The 6,000-nt window shown below is 35.2% G+C and overlaps 1 pseudogene; it reads right to left on the bottom strand.

Moving 5' to 3' along the window:
• Window positions 1–234: 234 nt before the first annotated feature.
• Window positions 235–6,000, bottom strand: part of LOC149142249 (origin of replication complex subunit 5-like) — a 51,241-nt pseudogene continuing 45,475 nt past the window's right edge.

The raw sequence follows: 6,000 nt of genomic DNA, 5'->3' as shown, positions 1-6,000 counted from the left end.
TTGTGAATAATCTAATTTGCAGACTCTGAACAACATACCTGAGCTATTCACAACTCCTGGGGTTATGAGGTGAAACAGTTCATATCTTTTATAATTACGTGACCTCCTTGCCCCACAACATACAACATTTAACAATCAATAAATTGTCTTTCTCCCACAAATTGAACTGATTTACTTCCTCTGTAGCAGGCGACTGAACAACACGTCTAGAAATGGTCCTTGTCAAGGTCATTATCACCGATAGAGATATTTTGACAAAGGAAATTTGACACTGCACACAATCTACAATCACAAACAAATAAGAGATGGATTAAAAATAAAATTCCTATTTCCCACAGCCAAAGTGATGATCAAAGATTTTAGTCGATATTTTCAATACAGCATAACAACACTAAACATTGATAAATCATAAACAAAAAGAGGCATACCTTCATTGCAAGTTCCTGATCGATGTTGCAACGATATCTAGCAGCACCTTCTAGGGGACAGTTTGTTCCTTTATACAAAAGATTGATATTACAAAGAGTTGAGAGCTGCATAAGAGCATCAGCCATAGGCCCCAAACCATTTTCATCAGCTGGAGATATATTGTCAGATTGTAGATTTTCCAATTCTTCATCTGCCACTACTGTGATGCATTGAAAGATTGCAAGCAACCTCTCCAGAGGGAAACTCCCTGGACCTTTAAGGAACTTTTCTTGCTCCTCATGTTCCTTTCTCCCTGTGGATTTTACACTCCTATTGACAAACCAACAAAAGAGAGTATACAATAATTACTCCAAAGTGATGCTTGGGATTGCATAATTATATGGAGGAAACGTTAACTTCTTGCTGCCATGAAATGGGAAAGAGGGCATAGTATTCAGATGAGCTGGAACTTCTAGATAAAAGAAATCAGATCCTTCCTTATGTGAAATCAACTAAATTTATTTTTAAGAATCAGATGAAAAGAAAAACAAAAAAGGAGAAAAGCAAAGGATCAAAGGAACTAAAGTTCTTACTTTTTCCTTCGCTTACGATTATCTAATCCCCCAGACGAATCAAACAACGTGGCATCAAGAGTCGCAGGGTTCCTTGATGCAATGAAGGCAGAGATGAGCAAGTACTTGCCACAAACAGAAAGATGAAAATCTAGATCTTCATGTATTTCATCAAAACCTTGTCTTCTTGTCATGATTTTCCTTCTAACCTTGTCTCCAGAAGTAGGGACATTGAATATTTGGTTCAAGGCCGGTGCAATGTGTGGCTCAAGATAAGAAAACAGCCTTCGCTTTCCATTTTCATCGGGAACCACAGCTTCTTTGCTAATTGGTTCACAGTATTTTTGAAACAAAGGTTCCAATGCTGTAGAGAGTTCTGTAACTTGCCTGCAAGCTCTACTGAAGGGCTTCAAAATAGCATTGCTCAATATCAGAAAAAAAAAAAGAAGAAAACAATTTTAAATCAAGCAGCCACATATTTCATTGAAACTTTTAAAAACTTCGAAAGCCCCTTAACTTGAACAACAAAGAGAACTGTGGCACGGTTTGGACACCTGAGATCAGAGAAGCCCAACTTTCTTGCTGCTGGGTGGATCTTCCCATACAAAATAAGCAAGTGTATAGTGTGTAGAAGAGACAGAACTTTCAGCAAACCAAACTAATAACCTCATTGACAGGAGCCAATCAACAATATTTACACATTCCGACATACTCCTATGGACGCAGAGAAATAGTAGACACATGAACCCAAATTTTCCTCGTGTTTTTCTAATAAGATTTGAGCACTATTGTTTCATTAACAGAAATCTATAAGCGTATTTGAAGAAAAAGGTAGGCACAGGTAGTTACTTGAGCAATGAGGCATACAGCTCAGTATTAGGCTGCCCTTTGATAAGGATTTGATACAACTCATCATCAGTATAGTCCCGAAATTAGACTGTCAATGGATCCATAGCAAGGATAATTTTAGGGGCGAATGTTCGCCCTTTGGCGAAATTAAGGGGTTTTAAATTTTTAGTGGGCGAATATTTTGTATCATAGTACATTTTTACAAATCACCTCAAATAGCCCACCTTATTTTAAGGGAGAGGGTAAAAAAGGTAAATTTAGCCCTTGAAATTAGGACTTATAAACTTCCATTCACCCATTTTCAAGAATAGGTTTTATTTAAGTGAATTCATTCGCCCATTTTCAAGAATAGGTTTTATTTAAGTGAATTTTATGGGCCAAATACCATATTTATAAAAGAGGTATGGTAAATTAATAAAAATATAAATAAATGAGAGGTACGGTAAATAAATAAAACATTTTTTATATTACTCCATAAGTCACCTTATATACATGTAAGGGTGTAAAAAAATAAAAATATAAGTAAAGTGGAGGTATGGTAAATAAATAAAACGTCTTTTCATACTTATCAAAAGGTATGTAAATAAATAAAAATATAAATAAACTAGACATATCGTAAATAAATAAAACCTCTTTTTATATTTAGTCCATAACCCTCGTTCTATTTATGAAGGCTCAAGAAAGAGGTTTTATTTAAGTGAATCCTATGGCCCAAATACCATATTTGTAAAAGAGGTATGGTAAATTAATAAAAATATAAATAAACGAGACGTATGGTAAACAAATAAAACATTTTTTTATATTTACTCCATAAGTCACCTTATATTTACACTCAAAAAATGGGTTATATTTAGGTGAAACCTATGGCCAAAATACTATGGGACAAATACCATGGACTAGATTGTTATTAATACCATGAAAAAAACCATTATTAACCCTAATATTAGAATTAATAAAAATAAAAATGGCACATGGTATTGACCCATGGTATTCACCAAAATGGCACATGGTATTGACCCATGATATTCACCTGGAATGTAGCCTATTTAAATGGGGGAATTAAACCAGCATGTAGCCTATGCTAAGATTCACTAGGACTTTACAAAGTTCTATTATTTAGTGAAAGACTCGCCAAGATCTTACAAGATTTTATAATTGAGTAAAATATTCGCCATGCCTGGTGAGAGATTCGCCAAAAAATTATATATACATATTATATTATTGATAAAATCGCCTTCCATTTTTCCTATATACCATGGAGATTCGCCCATTTATTATATTTATAAATTTAGGGGGGGTTCTTAAAATTTTCCCTGCTCCATAGCACCAGTATGGGAATAGAAGGAATCTGGAGTGATATTGCTGATAAAAATCAAACCCAAATTGGGCATTCTTGTCAAATCAGATAGCTTGAACAATGCCGAGATGAGGTTGAAACCATTGTTCCACTCATGCAGAAGTTCAATATTGTCAAATATCAAGTACACCACCTCTGGAAAATCCAATCTCCTGACTTCTTTACTCAAAGAATCATTGTCCCTCTTCCCTTTGTCTTTCTGCAAAGGATCATCGCAACCAAAAGCCTGAAGCCCCCTTCCTGTATTTTTTTTGGAGGAACCCTTAAGCCCCTTTTCTGGACTTTTTTGGGTATTCTTGCGAGGGGAGCCCTTAAACCCTGATTCCTGAAACCCTTTCTCTGGACTTATTTGGGTATCCTCGTGGGGAGATCCCTTAAACACTGATTCCTTCAGCCCTTTATCTGGGATTTTTTGGGAATCCCTGGGAGGAGAGCCCGTAAACCCTGGTTCCCCATCTTTCCGAGATTCTATAGACCCACCTACCAATTTCTTTTCATATTTTTTCTCAATGGCCTGAATACAGGCTTCTTTCAAATACACAACAAAATCTGCAATTTTCTCGCAGCGCTTCGCACTGCTATAATTATTAGATTTCGTTATTTTGTGGGATATCAGCTGGTTCAAAATGGATTCAAACAACAGACGAGGGCTAAAACAAGATCTACAACTCGCATAGGCAAAAGGGCGGTTCAAATGCTTAAATATATCTAAAACTACACTGGTTTTGCCAGTGGAAGGGCCCCCATAAACAAGCAATGGTGTCATAAAATCCCTTGGACCCCCAACGAGCGATATGAGCTCTTTAATCTGTGTTTGTCGCCCGGGAAATCCATCGCAGAGGCATTGTTGGCTGCTGTGCGCCTGGTGATCCGCCTTTTATTGCATGTAAAGTGAAACGTTTTTTTAAGGTTTTTTAATGTTTTAAAACATTTTTTTATCAAATCAGACGGCTGATTTTTGTTCAATCGTCTAACAAAAAATCTAACGGCTACGATTAGGACAGAAAGGAAATCGGGGGAGTTCATTTCAGAGGGAAACGCCTTACGGCGTAACTAGAAATACATACTTTAAATAACTAAATTAAAAGAAAAAAAAATTCACATCACCAGGTACTCACACCATACAATTTTAATAAACTCATCATGAGATAAATTGAAGATGTATGAAAAAATGTGTTTCTAAATTCAACACCCATCGAATACTCACATTGCATATTTTTAAAATACCCACCATGACATAAATTACAATTTAAGTACTCGCTGAATGTAATATTAAAAAACATGTTTTTTTTTTATGAATTTCTAGTTTATCTCATGGTGGGTATATTAAAAGTATGTAATGTAGTTATTCGTTGGATGCACAATTAAAGTGACTACAATTTAAATTTGAGTCAAGATATAAGGAGAAAAGTTGAAACTAGCAATTTCCCCTAAAGGTGCAAAGATACACCGAACGTATGGAAGATTTGGGAAAATCATCTCGCTAAGATTTGTCTTTTATCGTTGTGCTTGATGTAGCAAGTTTGTCTTGTGGTTATGCATACAACATCTTGAATGAATTATCACCAAAATATGTGAATTGTGGGTGTAGTTGCAACAACTGTCCCAAATTTAAGGATTGGGAGTGTGGTACCCCAAAAATCTGCTACTACACATTTTAACCACGACCATGTAGGGCCTACAGATAATCTTGCTAATGTAATATCAACACTGGAGTAGAAGGTTGAAAGCCATGCTATTCATGTAACTATTGGAAATCAGCTATAAGAACCATGTGATTGTGAGGACATGAATAGGTCCGTTTACCATGACTTGGCTCAATGACCCCTATAGATACTGTTTTTTCCCTATCACCTTCTGAGTCAATTCAAAATTGCCTTCATTTTTCCATGTAAATAGTAGCAATTAATTTATTTGAGCTATGCCTTATTTGAATCCTACCATTGCTAATTCTCTTGCTATGTGGGGTCATTATTAGTTTTTTTTTCCAAGAGATAAATAATCTTTATATAAAATATATTCTTTTAAATAATATAAAATATTTACTCTAGATTTTCTGTTCTTTATTGATTTAGGGTGTGGAGACACAACTCACTTTTCATAATATTTCTTCTTTTGTTCTTGACATAATACTAGTATACACCTGGAATGTTGGTGGAAATGTGGCACTCAATGATTTGGATATTGAGGACTAGCTAGGTAAACAAGAGAAAGCAAATATGTATGTCCTTGGGTAATTTTCCTAATTGAAGTTTCCTTATTTGAATCATGCCATTGATTATTCTCTTGCTATGCTTCATTTGATTTCAGGTTTGTTATCATTTGAACGAAAAAAAATTGATTATATTGAATGAGAAAATTGATTAAAAGCGGGGAAAACATCAGCCTCTTTGCTAGAATTTTGATTTTCTACCCCTATGAACTCTGTGTTCATCATTTCAATTTCATGGAAGGCTATCTGTCTCTATTTCTCATGGGGCAGAAGCTTAGAAAATTGAATTATGTAGATTTGTAAATTTTTATGGTTATGAAATTTTCTCAGAGATGAGATATAATTCTATTGGACTAGACCTCTCTTCTACTTCCGAATTTCCATAACAAGCCTTAGTTATATGTGTTGTAAATTCCTTCTGGTTGTAATAATCCCATAACAACCCTAAGGTTCGTTATTTCTCACTCATTGCAATTTTTGTCTGTGCAGTTTCCAAGAGCTAGTTCCTTTGAATGCTGGTAATATTTTCGGTGTTGAGGATAATAACCCCATATCCAAGTGGGAAGCTATCATTCATAGAACATTGAATAGGACATGCCAAG

Source organism: Pinus tabuliformis, chromosome X (genome assembly GCF_031772625.1).
Source record: "Pinus tabuliformis cultivar Carrire ecotype Pingquan chromosome X, CPIR1, whole genome shotgun sequence".
NCBI classification, from domain to species: Eukaryota; Viridiplantae; Streptophyta; class Pinopsida; order Pinales; family Pinaceae; genus Pinus; species Pinus tabuliformis.
Note: the sequence above shows the minus strand (reverse complement) of the source record. Positions and strands in the feature narration are given on the sequence as shown.